A 21,394-nucleotide genomic window follows, 5' to 3' on the forward strand; every position below is an offset into this window, starting at 1 on the left:
TAAAGAGAGTAAAAATGTCTATTTTTTCGATTAGACATGTCTGAGATTCGAGTAAATACTGAGGAAAAAGTCTTGTATCATGTGAAACTTACTTGCTTAAAAGCCTTTACAGTAAATCTATAATAGTAATGGAGAAAACGGAAGAAATGGCAAACGGAAAGAAATGACAAAGGAAACAAAGACTGATTAACAAAAATAGACATAAAACACAGACCTTGAATACTAAAATACACTCAAAAGAAAGCATGCCATTCGTGCTGTAGTCATGTCATACTCAATAATTTGAGAAACATGCCGAATGAATGTACACAGTACCGGTACGTCAAACAAATATTCACGTGTTTTATACTCCTTCCTCTTTATTCTTATAGAAGAAAGGCAATGAAGCCTGTTCTGGATGTTAATACACGTCGCGCTGGTTTTCTGATACATTATTCTCTCTCAGCTTGTTTCAAAATTGTGGAAACTGATGCATTTTCTTGTTGAAGTTTTTTCAATAATTTCCATAGTGTGAGGTGATGTCCTACTAGATTCTTGAACTTTGTTCCACCTCTCGCGTAGCATAGTCGCTAACGCTCTCGCCTTCTGTGCGAGCGGTCCCAGGTTCGGTTCCCAGTGGGGACACTCGGTCGAAGAAGTGTAGAAAGCTTTTTCAGGGCAGCCATTCTGAATGAGGTTTTTCTGGATTTTCCTAATTTACACCAGGCAAATGCCGAGGTAGTACCTAACATAGACCGCTTCCTTCCTTTCCCAATCCGTTCTTCCTTCCCTTTTGGGGCCAGTTGAAGACCACAATTTCTCAACTGTTTGTGTATTAGCTCCAGTACTCGGATCTACAAAATTCAACGAATGATTTACTGTTAAATGCTACCATTTTTCTTTATCCAAAGAATAACCCTTCCAACAATCGATGAGTACCAATGGTAGTGTTTTCACGTCTGGTGCTTGGTTCCTGGTTCGATCCCAGCTCGCACCAAGTAAACTTTATGGTGGACAAACACCGTGTGCGTGGGTTTTCTCGAGGTTCTCCCGTTTCCTCCCACTTTCTTCATTCCACCATTTCATTCATTATTTCATCACCGACTCCTTTAGCCTAGCCGGCATAACCGTGGGACGTAAAACTCAGATTTAATTTAATTTAATCGGTGAGTACGACGGATCCTGGATGCACATGATGAGAAATAATTTCAAATTCACATTCGCATTCTCTTAAAAAAAATCTCATCACTTTCCCTACACAGAGCCCCAACAATCCACCTTTGCTGATGTCACCCTTCCACGGTTATATTTCCGTCGACCGAACAAAGATTCGTCATGACAACCAGGTCCACCTATTAAACCACTTGACGACCGTACAAGTTTCCAGACACACCTCCTAGCAAAAGGTAAGCCAATCGGACAGTTTTTCTATTTAACCAACCCACATCAGAACAACATTCGTGAATATATATATATATTAAAAAAACTGAATTTGTAACACTAGCAGCAGCAGCAACAACAACAAGAACAACAAATGAAGATATACTCAGCCCAATACTTAGATTTATATGACCGGAAAAAGTTAAAGGGTGAACTTTACAAAGCCCGCTCCAGTTATAACACAATGGCGTAGGTAGTACCCTTGCGCATTTGGACTATTTTCGACCGAAGAAACACACCGCCATATTTAAGACAAAAACATTCTCACCGACACAGAATATTTCATGGAAAAAAAAAAGAAACAATTAAGAAAAATGTAAACTACACGTGCTTTCTATTACCTACAAGGAGAAACTGGAGCGTGTATTATAAAGTTTATCCCCGGGGGTTAAAGTTTACAAAACCCCCTCCAGCTCTAACCCAATGTTCTAGATAATATCCTTTCCAATGGAGGATGTAATATAAAATTTGTCCCCCGGCGTTAAAGTTTACAAAGCACGCTCCAGCTATAACCCACTTAACAAATAGTGGGGCAAGCCCCCCCAAACCCCTCCCCGCAAATAATTAACGGAAAAAGCTATTACACAATCACGTAAGGCTACTACACCTCTCTTCCCCCAAAATTTTAATACACTAAAGTAAACAAGACTACTTACCACAATATTAAAATGAAGAATCAAATCGGCAATCAAAAAATCAGAGCATGCATCAAAATTTGTCAAACAAGAAAAAAATATGTGTCAAAGTCCATGATCAATAGAACCTTAGAGACCTTCCTTAACATAACACTAAAGAAATGAACAATCTGCTGCACACGTTAACATTGATTTTTCAAAAAAATGTTCCACGAAAGCCAGACACATGCCAAAAGCATTTTACTCCATTAACTCGCCGATTGCACTCAAAAATACACATATATGGCAATCAATTCCCTAGTTAATTCAACCACGACACTCTAAAAACTTTAATAATTCCTTCTCGTTATTATATGTCAGTAGAAAATTAACGTAAGTTAATATCACAACCATTTCACATTGCAGTCATAATACGAACTTATGAGAACACACGCATTTGACTACCAAAGCAACAGAGGTATCACACACACACACACACACAGCGCGCTCTACTATACGTGACACCCAAGAATACGTGCTTGCGCTATATGTCATGACACACTCAGATGATACTTAACCACGTGCAGCGTAACTAATAACAACGCCATCTGTTGATAGCTAACACTACAACCAAAAGTGAAACAACAAGAAATAAATATAAACAAGAACTATTTTTCAACGCGGAAGACTACACTGGAGCGTGTATACTAAAGTTCACCCAAGTTAAATTACACAACGAAATAAATTTTCTAAAACTACCACAATTACGATTAAAACATACATGAGACACTATTAATCTGCCAGTCACACCATATTTCGGACATAGATTCATCCTATGATCACAACCATTACATTTTTTGTCAAACTCAAACCGCACAAAGCCGCAAAGCAAAAGCAATTCACGTCCGAATTCAAAACGCCATTAAGAGCCAATCCTACTATCTCTGATATCTGTCTGATATAAATATCCTCCTGACATCTTTCCGATAAGTGTTCTAAAATGTCCTGAGAACAATCAGGTGGCTGATACTCTATCAGCTGGTTGTTACCTTGACAGGAAGTTCAATTGCCTCTTAACAGCCATCAGCTACTTGTTAGTTGTTATGTAGTGAATCATGGACGAAATCGAAAAATTGTTGATGCTGTCAGATGACGATGAGGAGATTGTTCAATATACAGGTACGGAATTTTTTTTTTTTTTTTTTTTTTTTTTTTTTGCTACACTATAGTACAGGAAAGCAAATCCACACTTCGGATGCCTTGAAATATTGGACCCTTTCTGTTAGACTTTTGCCGAAGAGTTCTTGGTGTTATCTACTATGAATAAAAAATAATTACCGTAACGTGTACTCACCTGGTATGCTGTCACTATCAAAGTAGTTTTCTAACGCAGACAACGACAAGGAAGCAACATTATTGACCCTGTCGGTGAAAGGTTTCTTCTTAACAACAACAGGGCCACCTCCTCCTGTTTTGTACTTTTCCTGTTTTTCTTTCGCAAGTTCTTTTCTTGCAATTTTGTTCAATGCTTCATACTTAAGTGTTTTTGTGGTACGTGGGGTAGAACCTGCTTGGCTATTAAAGCATTCTGTGATTTCATTCCAAGATTTTTCATTATCCTTACATGTCAACACATCCATTTGTTTACACTCAATTATAGCTTTGCGTTACTCCACTAAATTAAGTAATAATTTAGTTTCTTAAAAACTGAAATTTTGGCTTCCTTTTCGCACTGGGTTTTCGCATGCCATTGCAGTAGTAATCTTTTTTACACCTCCTTCAATTTAAACAAGCACACTGAAAATTCAATGGTTTTGAGTATCAGCAACAGAAAACCAGCCAATCAAATGATCCGTTATAACCTTGCTTCGGGTTAACTATCTGACAGAGTATACAGGCACAGTACATTGTAGAATGATCCACGGGTTAAAGTAGCTGATAACTTCCTGATATCTAATTCTGACTGATAGTAATCAAAGAATATCAGGATATTGTAGAACTGGCCCTAAGAAAGACAAGTTAATACGCTCCACATTAAATTCATTGAACGGCTTTTGAAGTTCTAGAAGTAACTTGCTGAGTCGCCAAGCACAAAAGAAAAGAAAGAAAAAAAAACTAATGGTGCTTTTGATTTTTGCTAAAACTTTCACACACAATATCAATCACACAAAAGAACAACACATTTCGATTCCATCCAGTGATTCGAATTGCTATTAACCTGCACCAGAAGTCACTGTTAAGCACAAAAGGAACTCTTACCTCTGTTGGAAATATGTCACTTTAGTTCCGAGTTAACCTGTCAGTATTAACTACGTACGACTTAGTGCACATGTTCGAGAAATAAGGAAAAGCAGTTTCTTACCTTGTTCATACTACAGGTACTAGAATTGTGAATTTTATCTGCATAAATACCTCCACTAGCAATGGCAGCATAGTCTTCTCCCCAATTGTAATTGTTTGTAGCAATCTTCTATCTTCTTGAAGTTCACTCACACGTGACTTATATAAACAGTTGTCCTCCATCTCAGAGTCCTCTGCACAAGCTTGATTTGTATTTTCACATTTCTTCTACCCGATGCTGCATACTCTTCTGTTTTAAATCTAAGTTTTCTTGAACACAACCACATTACTAATTCTGAACTTCAGAGAAGCAAGTGGCGCCTTTTCTTCAACTCTACGAGATAACACGAAGGAGTTCGGGTCGTGTCGGAACCGAAAACTCGCGAAATTCACCGGACACATGCAACGTGCTCACGTTGAAACAACTCAGTTTTGTCCAAAAGGGAAGCTTATGCGTGTGCAAAAATACGGTGGTGTCTTTTGCTGTGCAAATATATTTTTACAAAATGCAACAACTAATAATAAGCGGTATTTAAGTACCAAAATCTGTAAATATCGTTGTGTGCATATGCTACTGAGTCTTACCTGGTCTCAGGGGCACAGAGCACACTTAACGTTCTTGTCCAGATGAGGTTTCCGTACCTGCAAACCTAGAACGTATCTTCATTTTTATGTTATTAGGGAGAGCATTTTGGGTGAATGAAAGGTACACAGATCTCGAGGAGGAAATGTGTGAGTATAAAGGAAACATTCATTCACAGCAAAGGCAGTGTGTGAGGCTTTAATGCGAGTGTCTTTGTTTTCTAAAACGAATCTAATTTGAAATTTAGTTTCCGATAAAATTTTCGGTTAGTGTTGGACTGGAAACAACATAGCTTTAAAAGGAAACATTCAGATATGAGAGCAGAACGGTGGGTATATGTAATAGAAACTGCAACTGACTCGGATTTGTCAATAAATGAGTACTACTTACGGATTTAGTTCTATCCATTCCAGTTCGTTGTAGTCGGTATTAACACTCACACTAACACAAAGTTCTTGGAGGTTGTTCAGTGACACTTGTCTTAGTCCGAAAAAGGAGGTGGGAAGGCCTCTAGTCCATTAAACATCTAAATTGCTTGGAGATCAGCCCTGGGCGACGACCAATTAGGAATCTGGACTCCAGCATCATAGACTGCAAGGCAACCATCTCTTCCTTCTTTTCTGTACGGGCGATGTTTTCGGCAATTTTCCCTCTTTTGGGAGGACCACGAGGGTGTCTCCTAAGGTTCTGAAGTACCCTAAAAGTCTATGACAGTCCTTTTCTCATTTTGGGTATTTCCTTCTTCATATTCGTATATGCTTTAGTAACAAAGTAAAACAACCGTATCCCGTATCTCGCACACAGAGATGTTGCGCGGTTGAATTTTCGTGGTAAAAAGATTAGTGTTACAAGTTGTTGCTTCTATTTGTAACTTCGCTTGGCGTTGTTCGAAGGATCTGGCGTCTCTATCTCAGCCAATCAATTGCTTGTGATGAGAACGTTCTCTTCAATGTGTTTTCATCTTATGTCTGCAGTTTCATTATATGTTTTTTTTTTTTCTATCTTCTGCTCTATCTGCATGAGACACGAAAAGTAGTCGTTTCTATGCAACGGAAATTAAATTTAGAATAATAGCATTTCTTGATTATTTCCTTTTTACTCTTTCGGATTTATTTTTCTTTTCTTTTTAGAAACTACAAATTAGATGAGTTTTATGATATAGTCCTTCCCCTGAATAGCATTTGACATGTTTCAACTTAAAAAGGAAAAAAATGAATTTTTAATAAGTCAAAAATACATACTAGCTCAACCAACGATATGAAATAGATGCAGAAATAATTACCTGGAATAAGTTCACAATCCATAAACAAACACGGTAATCAATAATTCGTAATATATCACAAACTTTACCAGCCTGTAATTAGTTATGAACGTCACCTTTGGTCTTACTAAGTACTGATATTAATATTACCTCCACTGGTGTAATCACAATTCACTAATAAATCAATTTGCAAGAAAAAATTACAAAAAAGGCTCACTTCCATCATCGATTGGCATGTGTTTCATCTGATTTTGAATTAACCGAAAGGGTGTATCAGAAAGATATTTGTCGAATTTAACTCCTGACGTTACCTGCATTCAGGTGCCAAAGGAATAATATTGGGAATTTTATTGAAATAATTGTCCACAAATGGTTTTCAGGCCTGATTCAGTCAAGGTTCCTTGGAACAATTAAATCCCATTTGATTATTCCTATCCAACAGTCCTTGTGATACAAAAGCCGAATTATGCTCCAAATTACTATTCACTCGAAGGAAATTTTCTGACCTCTCGGGGGGGGGGGGGGGGTCCGTGGCTCCATCACAACAACCAAAATTGGCCCTCTCAAAATTTTGCAGATGACTATCGGACGCACTTTAACTATTTTCAGATTACAATAACTGTACATATTGACTCTCTCTGTGTGACATTTCTTCACCACAAATTGAAAAGTCACCTAAGTTTGGCCGGACCAGGCACAATTTTTTGTCCACTGGACTATCATTGTCTGTATCTGAGCTATTTAAATTCCGAAAATAAGCCATATCTTTTATAATTTTGAAGGTTAAATCTGTCCTGAAAGGTTTCGCGATTTTCACAAAATTTTCTTTAGAAAGTTTATTCACACCTTAATTATCACACCACCTGTGCGCGCCGTTAATGCATACACACACATAAGGTCGCTTGGGTCCACAGAGAACAGAGTTTAGCAGAACTAAATATTTTTATGCCGAAATTATTTCCTTCATTGGAAGCAATTCTGTTGAATTTTTGGAACACAAATAAGGTTAAGTAATGTAACGAGAATTAACCAAAGCACAAATTTCGATCGCCAATTCTTCCATTCGAGCACAAGGAATTTTGTTCCTGCTTTTAATACTTCGTCCTGCCGACTGAAGATAACAACTTGCCCCCATGACCTTCATATACCAGCTTAACTGACCGTACTTCAACGTCGTGTAGCGACAGACAAGAAAATTTCCTTCTCTACCGTCTCGTAAGTTGTTACAACTCTATGATCCAAGAATCTCAGAGAGAGAGAGAGAGAGAGAGAGAATATTTTCTTTCTCTTTAAAAACTGTAAACTGACATGGAGATTTTTATCGTTACACACACACACACACACACACACGAAAGCTTTCAAACAAAATTACTTTATTTATACAGTATGTGTAACAATATTGAAATGAATAAGAAAGCTAATATATATTCTGTAGCGGTTTTAGAAATTTATACTTCGAGGAAAGAAAAAAATGCACATACAAACTATAGTGGTGGCTGAATGACGGAAAGCATGAAAATAGCTGTAAATTAATACTATATAATTTTAGTCCTCTTTTATTTTTACCCAGTAACATAATATACTGTATAGGCAACAACAACAACAACAAGCTAAATATAGAATATTCATAAAGTATTTTCCTTTGGATGTAGTTCAATTTCAAATTTCACTTTGCTAAAGTTTTTCCTTTTCTTTAGTCCAATTAGCAGCAAACCATCGGCTACGTGAACATACGACCCCGTAGCACATGTTCGAACACTTATCACAAAAGAATTTTAAAGTTGCCGAAAATCACTTTCATAGTGTTATTAGCACAAAATATGAAACATATAAGTAATAAAGTATTTTGAACATTAACAAATATAAGTAATAGAATAGAGGACTAAGATATGCAAATGTATATATCATGGCACATATACGAAATGAAAAGTTACCTTACAATTTCTCTCTCTTCCTAATTTCAAGTAGCCAAACATATTACGCTAGAAGTTAATATATATTAATCTACCAAACCTGTTTTCAATAATTTACACTTTCATATTAATTTAAAAGCCTAAATAAAAGTATCATTTAAATTTTCAACGGAGAGAGAAAGCCACCAGCTTTCGGCAGGGAGTTTTCAGTCAGCAATGGCTGATGTTCCTTCCGCATCGAGCAAGAAGGTTTCTTAGTTTCGAGAATTGCCACTAGAAGCGGTCACATTACCAAGCAGGAGTAAACGTCCTCATTCTATAACCAAATCTTGTACACTTTTCTCTTACGATTAAATACAATTTTATCCATTTATGTGTCGATTACGTTACAATTCGGAATAGACGTAACTTTTGTTTCCCAAAATTTTATGTAAAATTAATATCTTAAGTTCTCATTAAACGTAATCAAGTCAACAAGTAAAAAGTAACTACCATCTCTGTAATCTAACATTCTAGATGAATACAATATGATAGAACATCCAAAAAAGAAAGTAAACTAACTTCATTCTCTTAAGTCTGTCTTTTAAAACACTAACTCGTTTGTTCACTTCTTTTTCTGAGCTACACTCTGTTGGCGTAATTGCAACATGCTCATGAGAGTCTCGTTCTGGGCGTTCGAGAGACTCATGTTTCATTTCTTCAATAAATGTGTGTACATTTGGATGATGCTTGGAAAATCGCCTAACCTATTTGAAGTGCCATCCTTCCGCTTTTTTTCGTCGTTCTGTCTTCGTTGTTTTCATAGTGATTCTACACTAACCTGGAAGGAAAAGCAGCAACTAGATAATAAATCGTAACCATAAATAATGAAACGTTAAAATGAGTTTCAAATATCATGTTGAAGTAATTTTAAAAAAATAACAGAAGAGTACTCTTAAATATAAATGAAAGGTATCTCTAATCTTAATCTATTTCAAATAGAAATAACCACAACACAGCAGCCAAAACACTAGTGTAAGTAAAATATTACAAATTACTTACGGGGGAAATAAAACATCATAGTCCCCTATCCAGGTTTTCACCATATAATCGTGAAAGGAGTCTTTCTGCAGCACATCTGGTGAGTTTTCTTGCACATAAAGGTATGATCCGCACATACTATCCGAGGGAACAAGAGCTGGAGGTGCTAAGCGGCCAATCCACTTTCGTACATCTTCATTGTCTTAGTATAAGAACAACAATCACAAACTTTGCATCTTTCTCCAAATGCATTGAGAGAAATGGATGAAGCATCCACAAATTGTAACACAAGGAAAACATACGGCGATTGCGTTCATGGCTGGTTTTCTTTCTTTCTTCGAAATCCAGAACATTCCGCGTCATGAACTCCATATGGTTAGCTTCTGCTTTTTGTTTAATCAGGGTATCAATAGTGTATAGCTATTCAAGCAATGAAGGAACATCTTTAAAAGTGAACTTAGCTAATTTTGTCACGGTGGTTTCGTCACCGGTAATTTTATCACCAAAATACTGCCATGTAGGTAATTTCGTCACCGGAAATGACCAGCGTCTTTTAGAACATAATACAATGAATGAACTCGGAAAAAGTTCTTGAAATTGCATTCTTTAATCAAATGAAGCAAAACAATACAGCGTAATCGAAATATATATATTAAATAAAGAGTTACGTATTTTAGATATTATATTTGAGATAAGAGTGAAAGTTTCCGGTAATTCTATTACATAAATACTGTACAGTATTAGCGTAGGAAATTTTGTCACGGTTATTTTTTCACCTTTGTTGAACTAAAGGCAAAGTAAACGATCAAAACAGCTTACCTTATCTTAAACTTTTAAGACAATTCAGTTGGCGTTTGACTCTGCAAAATCGAAGTTTCGGATACACGACACAAGAACAAACACCAGTAGAACATAATGCCGGCTTCAGCAAATGTTAAAACCACAGGCAAAATGGACCCCTAGTGGGTTTATATATTACTATTTACTGATATTAGGTTTTGCCAGTATCAGAATTTTAAAACAAAATAATAAACAAAATGTAACTTGTTATAATACAATAAGTATTTTACATTTATCATTCATTTTCTACTATGCATAACATTATAGGAAACACCAAGCAAAAAAATTTTTCAAACTTTTAGTTCCAGTGTTTGTCTACACAAAAGCGTAGGTTTCGCTTTACAGTTTTATTTTTTCCTCCTGTGTTATTCACCCGTCTCTTGTGTTTCTTCTCTGCTGTGATTCCTTTTTCCGGAACTTTCTTGCTCTCTGCTGCTTTCAAAGATGTTTTCAAGGAAGAATTTATCAATGCTGATTTCGTAAGTTTCCTTCACGTATTAGTCATTTTCTTCTTGGGCTTTGGGATCGTCCAGATATCCTTTGGTGAGACTTCATACTTTCTATTGCTCCCTGAAGGTGAATGTAATTCGCCACAAATGGTCCTGCCTCATTAATATCACGAGCACTTGGCGCTAGGGTATGAACTGCAGTAGGATTGGATATATGTTCTATTTGGCCACTCGTGTCATTCCTCTGGTCACCATAATCCACAGTTGCAATAAAAATGGGTAGGAGGGTTATGAGGTGGAACTGTGTTTGCCTACTTTGTGAGCATCTAATCGGACTCGTGTATCTATATCCTTGTTCACTGAAGGTATAAAATAGTATCGGCGAATATTCGGTTGCAGGGATAAATTCCGGTAGCCTTGAAACCATTCACTGCATTTGTGCTAGTTCGACACAATAAGTAAGCCTTTCCAAACACCTCTGCGATGTCGTAAGGACCCAGTGGTCTTTCACTGTGACGTAGCCACTCTTATTTGTTCACTGTACTGATGCTTTAAAGGGCCCAAAAAAAATGATTTGGCTAATGGTTGCAAGTTGTATCTTGTATGAGGAGGGATACTGATGATTGAGATGTGACTTTGACGTGCGAGCTCCATTAACATCAATGTTTTCCGTGTGTGTATTATGCTTATCAAGAATTAAAAGTATGGGGTAGGAAGCTGTTGGTTTTGTTCTTTGAATGAGTCTCATCCACTCTGAATAACAGACCTTGAATCCATCCTGGTGGATGACATCTCCCAATTGAACCAGGAGGTGCTCCTTTCGTGAGTGTTGGGGTCATACTTTTTCTAGGAAATATGAACATTCAGAGGACAGTCTCCCCAGCGTCCATACAACAAACTGTAATTAATACTTCCCTTTCTACTGAACTCAGTGTTCCCACTTGTACTTTTTCTTTCTTTGAGACAAACCACTCGTGATGTTTTGCTTTGCACGATGGTGATCCCTGTTTCATCCACGTTGAACGCTCGTTGTGGTGGATATTGGTGACACTCTAATTCAGTCTCTAAAATGTCAAAAACACATTTACTGCCTCACGATTAAAGGATCATGATGTGGGTTTAAATAGAGATAACACATTCTTATGTCTATTAAAAAAAATAATAATAATAATTGATCAAACCACGCTCGCCCAGCGAGGCCATTCTTGAAGGGGTGTTTCGCCCATTTCTTTCACTCAATTGAAATTCGTCGCACATCTGCCCTGGTTAATCCATGGAATTTGCTTTCCATTATCAATAGATAATTCGCAAATTCTTCTTCCAGATCTTTTGTCATTATAAGTCTTTCCCATCGGAAGATTTACATTATCTTCTGGCGTCAAGTCTCTGGAGCGTTGGTCTTCGAACTGAAAACTTTTTCTTTTCTTTAACCCATTGATGTACTTATTGTTGCTCGAACCGCCTCAACCATGTCCTCTTTCTTCCAAGATTTTCTGTTCGAGTTTTTTGGTGGGAAGTGATTTTTCCTAGGCATCTGTAACAAGCAAAAAATGCAATGGTTGTAATATGAGGACCTTTACGTAGAAGGCGCACGTTACCAGCAGGTTTGGGGGCTCATTTTTCTATTCTAGCCATGTTGGAATTCAACACTTTATAACCTTCACATCTTACCGCCCATTTTCTAACACGATACACGACAAAATTCCTTGCAAACGTACATAGGCAAAGCCCTAATCATTACACTTATGTATGTAAAAATATATTGGGTATCAACGTGCAAAAACTTACCTTTACAAAGCTCTCAACACGACGAAAATACACACGTTCATGCAGCTGAGAATTCTTATCACTGACTCTCCCAGCGCACCACAACCTGTAAAACCCAATGCATAAGGCAGTGAAACCAACTGCTCTTGCTACATAAAAACATAGCTGCCGAGAAACTGCAGGGGCTCGAGATATCACGTTCCCTGCTATGTATATGCTTCACCAAAACACTAATGGAATCATCACTCCACCAAATATAAAATCAGTGACATCTTGTAAATTAAAGAATGTTGAACCACTGAATGTTAAAATACTATCCATAGAAAGGCAAATCCTCCTCACAAATAAGATTTGTTTGCGGCTCCGTATCTTCGCAATGTGAAAATGTAGATCCCACTGCAGTATATTACGTTCCAAGCGAAATCGCTGTTGTTGTAAACAGTCTTCCATTTTCGCCGGTAATATGGAATGATTTTTCATTGATAAATTCTCGCCAATATAATTAAACACAGTAGAACTTCTCGGTGGCGTCGGTAAATCATCGCTGGAAGGCAAATATCAGTTACTATTTGTACAATGAAACAAGCCACGGACATAAGTATTTGGGATGTTCTCGACACCAGTTTTGAAGGATGAAAAGATCGTGACGAAGGGTACGCACTCCATTTGTCACTGACTTGTGAGAGAGGACGTACAGCAAAAAGTCATCGGCATACTGATTTATTCGGAGTGGCGCCTGTAGCTCTCCATGCAAAATTATAGTAAAGAGGTTGAATAATAGGTGACAAAGGGCCAAGCTTTGCGGAAGTCCTTGGAAGACTATCCTAGATGAAGTATAACGGTGGGCAATCCTCACAAACAACTGTCGTTGAATGAGCCAGTTATGAATGAAGCGAAGAAAGCCTGCTGGAACGTTGAGATCGAAGAGCTCTTGAATGAGGACGTCCAACGGTACGCTGTCGTACGCGCGTGCTAGATAAATATGAACTAACAGGAGATATTCTCGCCGTTGAAAGGTATGTCCATTATAGAGTTGAAAGGAGTTCATTGTAGAGTTTTTCTATACTTCGTGATGTTGGTGTATACCCCTTCCATGTGATCCTCGACTCTTCCTTCAATTATTCGTTCAATGAGTTTACGCGGGTTCTTCGCCATAAGCTCATTTAATTACGCAAAAGATCGATTCTTCTTAGAATCCGGCATCTTTCTCTTGTCTCGTTATCCCGTACGCCCGTTTCTTCACCTAACTTAGTCCACTGAATACAGCCGTGGATCACACTGTCATACCAGTTATCGAGTTTTATTATTGAAATCTCTTCCTCCTGCTGCAGTGATCCTTCCGTCTCAACACTCAATTGTTCCGGCCATTCTTCTAACTTTTTCCTACCATCTATTCCACTAAATGTAGGCTTACTATTCCCCACATCTGGCCATCTTGTTTTAACCAAGGTCTTAGTCTCTTGCGATCCAACCTCGCCGCTACTAACTGCCTCAACTGTATTTTCATTCCCCTGTATACTCCTACCAAACAAACCCCCCATCAGCCTGTATTGATTTATCTTCTATCTCAATTTGTATTTTACCCAGTAGTTCCATAGGACATATAAGTCTATCCACTTCTTTTCTTGCTCCTTCAAATTGTTTTTCCAGGCTAGTTTTCCTCTTCTGTTCCTCGAATTTTTCCTCATCGGCAATAGAAGCGGCCCATTTCACCAACACCTTCATCTGGAATGACTCATCCTCTAACTGAAGCAAACCCTCCAAGTGATCCAGGTCCCTTACCAATTTTCCCCTCTCCTCCTTCAGACTCGTAATCACCTTGCAGCTCTCGAACTCTTCCGTTTAGAACGGCTTCCTCTCTCTTGTTCACTAATGATATCCCTCAATCTTTGATGTTCCAAAATCCTCTTACGATTTTCCTGTTTCACGGAGTCAATCATTACTTTGTATTCCTGTTTGCAACCATTCTTCAGCTCCATACATCGAGATTCAATACAGGCACAAAGTTCCTCAAACAACACAATCAAACTTGTATCCTCCTCTGCCCCGGCAGCATTCCCGAACAGTTCTGCTATTTTTCCAGTTAACATTCTCCTAATCCTAAATGACTCTTCCACTCTATTGAGGCGCTCGCCCTGCACCACATAACTAATACTGACTTCGTGCCTCCACTTTCGCTTCTTCTGGTAACAATCCTTTCTTAATCATCCTCTTCTTTTGGGCCGGAATTTCTTCCAACGTACGGTTGGATAACTTGGCCATAACCAGATGACTGTTGTATTGCCCAGATTTTCTCGATAGTTTCTTTTTCCTTTAAAGTCGAGAATCCACCTTCTTCTTGAAGAGATGAGCAGAGTTTCCGGTTCCAAAATGATGAGTGACTTATCATACGTTGATCCAAGCCCGATTTCGTTGCAAGAATGCTTTCACATATTTCACATGGGAATGATCCATTCTCGTTTTTTGGTCCTGAACACTTCGGAATGTGGCAAGTAACTTGGTTAAATTTAGCGAATAACTTATCACGTTTCTCACATGCATTCTGCCATTCCATATGCGCTGCATTTAAATGCTTACGAAAGTTCACTCCACTTGCAAATCTAAGAGAAGGATGAAGAGGGCAATACAGCTTCTTAAAAAGATAAAGCACCGTACTATTGCCCCCTTCATCGATCTTTACCATGTCTTCATTCTGCATCACTGTTCCCTTTCTCCTCTTCATCCTATTCTCAACCTCTGAGATATCTTGGAATACCTCATCCATTCCAGCATCACTACATCCTATTATCTCCAACTGAGCCCCACCGTCCTCCTCCTCACCTTCCTGGGAAACAAGGACATCCTCAAAGGAGCGTCTTGTGTGCTACGTGCTCGACGAAATCCGTCAATGTTGCGAGGAAAGATGTCATAATATTCAGCCCACCACAATAAACTCTGGAGAAGGATTATCTCAGTTTAGGAGTGTAGGGAAGTAAAGTGATAGATCTGCAACTGGTTGGGTCCCCAGAGAGCATATTAGGCTTTGAGACTGGTATGACCAGATGCTGTTTCCAAGAGAGCGGACCATTATTGTATAATTGCAATAGTCGGTCCAAGCCTGTAGCAAGAAGAGCTTGGAGGTGTTGGTAGGTGATGGTATCGTATCCAGGAGCGTTAGAGGGCGCAGTGGAGAGAATGTGCTGTAGTTCCGTAGAGGTGATAAGACGCAAGACAAAAGGATCCTCCGTTGGAAAGAGGCGATGCTGGTAGATGGTACCATCTGGAAGTGGGGTAACCGGTGTGACCACCGCATGAAAGGCTTTTACCCATTCGGCCGTAAGAGTTTGAAGGAAGATCTGTTGAGAGACCCCATGCATGTTAGTCCTGATGTAGTGCCAACGCTATCGAGGGAGGCGTTAGACGTTAGCAAAATTGAAGCCAATGGTCTTTTTTCTTGGAATGTTGAAGGCGACGAAATTGGGCATGTGCTTCCTTGTATCTGATGCAGGAGTCTCTGGTTCGGAGGCGGAGGTACTCACGTTGACAGCGTCATCAATAATTGCAGCTGTATTGAAACTCGGTATCCCACCAGAGTTGATTACGAAGAGGGATAGGACGTGTACGACCCTGAGGCGGTGACATCAGGAACGAAGATGCAGCACGAGCTGCAGAGACGATAGCATCTTGAAAAGCAATATGAGGAAGAGGAACTGGATTCTCATCCAGAATGAGCTCTTGCAACTTCGTGGTGTATATACTTGTAAATTGTCGAGGCACATGAGGCGTGACACGCTGTAGCAAGTGTTCTAGGTCAGGCAGTCGGTGAATATCTTGTGCCAAGTGGAGAGACAGGATAGGGAAGTGATCACTGCCATAAGTATATCCATGAACATGCCAAGTATGAGAAATATACAGCTCCAGGCTAAGTAGCGTGATACCAGCAGCGCTAGGCCGTTCCTCTGGTGAGGGCATGCGGGTATATGTACCGTCATTTGCTATTTAAGGTGAAGCTAAGTCTTAATGCAGTAACCAGCTCCGTATCCGCATCGTTAGTGATCTCATTGTCCCACAAAATGCTTTTAGTATTAAGATCGCCCCCGATGATAGTGAAGCTTGGGATTTGATGGAACAATTGAATCCAATATGCCGTTGGAAGAGAATGATCCGGTGGTGATTACATAATCAGGAAAGTAAGTAGTAGCAACAATATAAAGCCCATGAATTTGGTTAGACAAGGAAGTTGGACGGGGAAACCCCGTAAGTGACACATACGACAATCCTCTTCGGATCCACAGGGCTATTCCGTCGTAGCAATCCTGACGGTTCCCCTGTAGAATATGAACCAGGCAACATGAAATGTAAGTTCTGCAAGGACCAAACTTCTTGTAACATGACGACTGTAGGTTGTTAGATTGAGCAGAGACGCCGTTATACCGCAAGTCTTCCTCGTGACAGACATTGTAGTATTCTTATCAGTTTTTGTCCGGCCATCCTAAAATACGAGCGATGTTGCTCAACGCTGGTTGTAAGTCGACATCACTGAGAAGATTTGTAGTAACCAACTGCTGGAAAAGGACATTACGAATGACTTTGTATTGATTTGTGGAAAGAAGTGTAGAAGGATAAGGCGGTGTAGAGTGCAAACCAGTGGATCGCTCCATGTGTATATATTCTTTACGTGGTTCACGTTGCTCTTGAGATGTGATCCGTCGTGAAGAAGAAAAGGCAGAATTGGAGGAAAGACCCTTGCGCCTCTTACTAGACGAGATGTCGCGAGGGGTGCCAGTTGAAAATGCTCGTCCTGCAGCTGTTATGGATGAGGTCGCTGGGGGAGATGATAGTCTTGGAGAGGGTAACTGAAAGATTGGTGAGCGAGTCGGTGCACTAGATCCAGCATCCAAATTAGGAGCCCCTTGTACCATTTGTACATAAGAAGTGTGTCGTGAGAACAGATGGCGAGCTTCATTTTAAGAGATTTTGGATTTAACCATTAGTTCTTGTAGACGTTGTTGCTGCTTCCGTTCAGGACAGGCTAGGTAATCAGCCGAGTGTGCTGCACCGCAGTGATGACACACCACATCATTGGTACACGTGTCAGATGCATGGGCTTGACCACAGTGGCGACATCTAGTGGCTGATTTGCACGTCCTAGCCAAATGTCCGTACCGTAGGCAGTTACGGCAGTGCTTGATCAGAGGGACATAAGGGGCGGCCTTGAACCGACGGTAGTAGAGAGTACACTCCAATGGTAGAATTTGACTGTCAAATGTCAAAACCACCGTAGTAGTAGAAGCTCTTGTAGAAGACTAAACCGGGGAAAGAATAGTTCGTGGACATGAAGTCGATGTTGAGACAGCCATAGCTGAAGGATCATTTGCAGATGGTTGAGGTCTCTAAGCGTTCTATACGTCTAGCATGTGTTACCAGGGCGCCGCCACACTTACTTATTTTGGTAGTAACAGTAAATTTGGGGAATGATTGCGCCCAAGCACTTAGGGGATGGGTACCACTGTTAGTATTAATAGCTGGAAATTATTGGAATTGCTAAATTCCCTGGAGATAAGCCTATAAATGTGTACGGGCAGCCAGCCAACTTTTAGTGGGCGATGTCAGTACATAGACTTCTATCGCCTTTATTTCTGGATCTCTAGACCAGGCTCTTTATCTTTTGTTAAACTCTCCTCTTGTCTCAGAATGTGAAGTCAATACCGAAAATTGTGCCTGGGGGAATCACTCCGAACCACGAATATAAGCATATGCAATAAACATTTTACTGTTACTACTATTGTCGTTACTACTTTTTTTACTACTACAAACAATAATTATTATTATTCCTACATTAATATATGTATGATCAAAATGTAGTAAACTCTTGCCTTTCTTGTTTGAGCTATCATCATCACTCTCATTATCTGAAAAATCTATTACTTGCACACAGACTTCAATCCTTTCATCAAAAATAGATTAAAAAATTATGTAGCTTCGTTCAATGCTTTCTACATGTTTCATATAATTTATCCACTTTTCGGGCGTCACATAAATGCATATGACTCCTTAAGAAGCTGTATTATCTCCCCCACTGGTTGTTGCCTTAAATTTTGAGACGAAACCCTACCCTTCAGTTCTGACCACACCATTTCGATGGGGTTGAGGACGCAATGGTAGGGTGGTAAACGTAGCACAATATGCTCATACTTTGTAGCCAATTTGTCCACCGTTTATCTCTTTTTTTTTCTGTCGGCAACAGCAGTGTTTAATTTTTCTATAACTTAAAGGAGAAGAGGAATTATAGGATTTGGAATAGGGATATAATGCAAAGTCATTTAGTTAAGAATTTGACTTTTTTCCGGGAAAATGTTGGTTTGGGGTTGAAAACAGGACTGTGATACTGGGCGTTGTCCGTAACAATTACAAATGGTGTCTGAATTCGTTTCAATAGTTTCTCCTGAAACTAATTCTCAAAGATACGTTCATTCATGCTACCATGGTAATCTGCTGGAGCATCAGCCATTGTTTTGTGAGTTACTAGAAGCGCACCGTCAATAAAACCTGAACGCCCACCGCAATGTAGAATAAAAATTCGATCACCTTTATTCCCAGGACTCCTTACAGCATAATTGTCCGAATTGTCTGACCAATTCATCCGACAAGAGTTACTATCAAACCACGTTTCATCGAGGTACATGTCTGCATAACCCTGAACACGAAGATTATTGATAGTATGAATGTATTTGTATCGCCATGCAATTACACGTGGTGATTCACTACAAATACATTTTTTCACCGAGGATTTATATTTATAATCCATACTTTGTAGCAGGCGATAAACTGTAATGCATTGGTATGGAAACTTGTATTCGGTGTCACCTGTCTTAAGTCTCATTGCTTCAATTAGAGCTTCCGTTGTGGGAGATTTGCCTTCCTTATAAAATTCAAAAAATGTTCGTTGCAACAAATCCCGAGTGAAATCGTCAATTTTGTCAAATTGAAGCTTTTTGTTTTACAATTTTCTTTCTTTTTAGTTGGTATCGAATAATTTTTCACTCCAATTTTCCCAAAAAGTCTTTTCACAGCACACCAGTTGCCTGCGTTAATAACTTAAATAAGTTTCTGGAACTTATGATACCACTATTATCGTGACACTTCGTAAATAAATAAATAAAAATTTCACATCTTTCGCTAACATCACCATTTGCTTACTCAAACTATCTCCCTTCTCAACTATATTATCTTGTTTCGTCGGAGTTCTTGGCGAAGAAGACCCGAGCTCCGGATTTTCGTCCAAGTGTTGCTCGTTATGAGTGTTATTGTTTAACCAGGGTCGGAAAAACATTGGCATTGTAGCGAATTATAACTGAACACACTGACAAAAATTGTTGTTCAAGACTAAAAGAAATCTAAAGAAAAGTGAACATTTGGCAACGTTTTTTTGTCTCTAACCGTGGGTCCCCTGTTGTTTTCTTAGATTTATGGCCTGTTGACAGGGGTCAGAGCCTTGTACGTGATCTAATTCCTAGAACCGGTTTTGTGGTTCTGAACCTAGTATACGACACACTGCAGAGGACAACGATGGCTCACTGGTAGAGCGTTTACCTCTGGTGTGTAGAGTCCCTGGTTTGGTAGTAAAATGCTTTTAATTTTAGCATTAATGCCAAGTATTTACTCTTTATTCTTGAGGTACTATGAACATACGTAAAAACTATTTTTTACTAACATTTTAAGTTTTTAAATTGTGTCTCTTAAATTTAAAACACACATATAATTAGTTCTCTATAATATATAAATGATAGAGGTATGATTTGGAACATACCTCATTAATGCAGGAGATGCTCGAAGTGTGCACCGCCCACTTCCTGGCAGTAATGTAAACGTTGGACCAACTCCTCTCGAACACGGGTAAAAGTCATTACCGGTATAGAATGACAGGCATCAACTATGCGTTGGCGCAACTCCGCAATGCTGTTCGGCTGCGTGCGGAACACTATAGTCTTCAAATAGCCCCAGAGAAAAAAGTCGGGTGGAGCAAGGTCTGGCGAACGGGCTGGCCATTCAATGGTGCCGCGACGACCAATCCATCGTCGCGGAAACTCACTATCTAAATAGTCACGTACAAGGCGGTGAAAATGGGCAGGACAGCCGTCATGCTGAAAAACGGGCGGTATCTTGCCAAATTCTTGCGGATTCTCTTCCATTGCCTCGACAATCAACGGTGCAATAAAGTCTTGCAGCAGCGCCAGGTACTTCTCACCCGTTAATATTCCATCGATGAAGAGGGGCCCGATCATGGGCGTCTGGCGCGGGGGATGAGGGGGACGCGTCACCCCCCCCCCAATATTTTGAAGTACAAAATATTCAATATTTTATTCGAATTTCATTTATTTACTAACGACAGAATATCATATAAATAATTATTTGGAATATAATATTCAGGCTGTGAAACGATTATAACAAGAGTTATTGATATACCTTAGGGGGTCCGTGAAGGTAAGCAGAAAGGTCACAAATGGAATCCAAGATAATAAATAGGTTGGGCTAGGTAGTACCATTTCAATCACTTTCTTTGATGTCCCCCCCAAATTTTATATGCCAGAGACGCCAGTGGGCCCGATTATGTGATTACCTAAGATACCCGCCCAGACATTCAGCGACTCGGGGTGTTGAGTGTTGCCTTCACGAAATACATGAGGGTTTGTGTCACACCAATATCGGCAGTTATGCCTGTTGACCTTGCCATTCAAGTAGAACGTACTCTCATCGCTGAAACACACGTTTGTCAGCACAATGGTCCCACGTGCCAATGCCTCACACATCTGCTCACAAAACTCGATACGCATATCGGGATCATGTTCACTTAACTCCTGGACCATATGTAGTTTGTATGGATGGAAGGTATGTTTTTTTAAGATTCTGTATGTTGTTGTGCGTGACACACCACACGTTTGAGCCACAGTTGTTATGGACTGTTGAGGATGCACATTAAGCTCCGCCAACACTTGTATCTGTTTCTTCTGTAGCAACACTAGGGTTTCGAGGCTTTGGGGCATTGGTCACACTGCCTGTCGTAAAGAATTTGATTAATAAATGGCGTACAGAAGAAACACTAATTGGGTTGCGCACATTTTGTTCATTGAACAACCGTGCTGTTGCACTGTACAAACGATTCGTAGCACCAAAGAGTAACACAATTTCAATTCTCTGTTCAAGAGACC

This window comes from Thermobia domestica, chromosome 17 (assembly GCF_964235325.1).
Source record: "Thermobia domestica chromosome 17, izTheDome1.hap1.1, whole genome shotgun sequence".
Classification (NCBI taxonomy): Eukaryota; Metazoa; Arthropoda; class Insecta; order Zygentoma; family Lepismatidae; genus Thermobia; species Thermobia domestica.